Source organism: Arachis ipaensis, chromosome B10 (genome assembly GCF_000816755.2).
Source record: "Arachis ipaensis cultivar K30076 chromosome B10, Araip1.1, whole genome shotgun sequence".
Taxonomy (NCBI): Eukaryota; Viridiplantae; Streptophyta; class Magnoliopsida; order Fabales; family Fabaceae; genus Arachis; species Arachis ipaensis.
This window is the reverse complement of record NC_029794.2, coordinates 16,163,334-16,164,618: the sequence shown is the minus strand read 5'-3', so window position 1 is coordinate 16,164,618 and position 1,285 is coordinate 16,163,334.

The following is a 1,285-nucleotide window of genomic DNA, read 5'->3' as shown; positions in this document are numbered from 1 at the left end:
AAGTCAGGGACAATTTCTCGAGAAGATGTACGCGTAAGCGTGGGGTTAAAAGTGATTGGCGCAAATTGGATTTCGAGTGACTTATTAATTGGATAGGTCTAATCGAATAAGATATTCGAAATGAATCATCGAGTAAGGCATTCGATAGGCGGGTCGAATAGTTATGGTAGTGGAACAGTTAAAGGCTTCTATCACACGAGGAAATCATGGTAAACGTCTACAATCAAGCGGCGGGAATGGTTACCAAGAAGAATTGCATTCAAAGTTGTAATCTTGTAATCAATTATAATTAATTGTCAGTTATGTAAGATAGATTATAAATACTAGGAAGCGTTAGAGAATAAGGGTTGGAACTTTTACTCAAAAAAACACTCAAGCACACTCACATCCCTGGAAATTTCTGAGTCTGCAATCGAGTAACTTTTCTGTAGGGTTCCTTCCATCTTTTCATTCTTTCAATTTAGTTTTCTGTAAATTTAACATTTCAAGTAAATTTACTTTCCAAGTGTTCTTTATTTGCATTGTTCAATTTACCCTTCTGCATTTTAAATTCGCATGCCAAAGTCCTTTGATCTAATCAAAGGCATTTTATTGCTTTATTTTTAATTTCAATGCAAATTATCTTTTATTTGTAAACAATTTTTCTTTTGAAAATTTTATCTCTTTTCTATTCTTTTTTCAATTTACAAAATTTAATTTATCTTTATTCCCAAAACTTATCTAATGAATGATATTTTGATGCACTTTTAGAAGAACTAGTACCTGCAAAGAAGAGTAGATTTCACTCCCAAACTATTAGAATCGAACCACCATCAATTTGCTAAAAATCGACAAAACAACAGTTAATTTTAACCTCTTACCTAATGGGTAATTTGACTAATTTCTAAGCTTCATGTTTTCTTATTATTGTTTTTCAATTTCTGTAATGTTTTTGAGTAGATATAAAACTAATTTAATTTATAAACATAAAATGCGTAAAATTAAACTTTAAGTCTTAAAAAAGTCTTTAAATTTTGTTATTTTTGTTAATATTGCAAGTGTGAGGTGTATGAAATTAGTTTCACATTGAAGAAAGTAAAAAAAAAATAAGGAGTTTACAAGATGAGAGACACATTAATTTATTATTTTAAGATTTTGAGTTGAATGTAATATCTTCTCATTTTATGTTCTTTCACTTGATAAGTTTTTCACGGTGGCCCAACAATTTTGAGGGACCAAATTAATTTATGTATACTTTTTTGAAGATACTTTTAAGTTTTAACATTAACTCTTTATCTGTTATCTA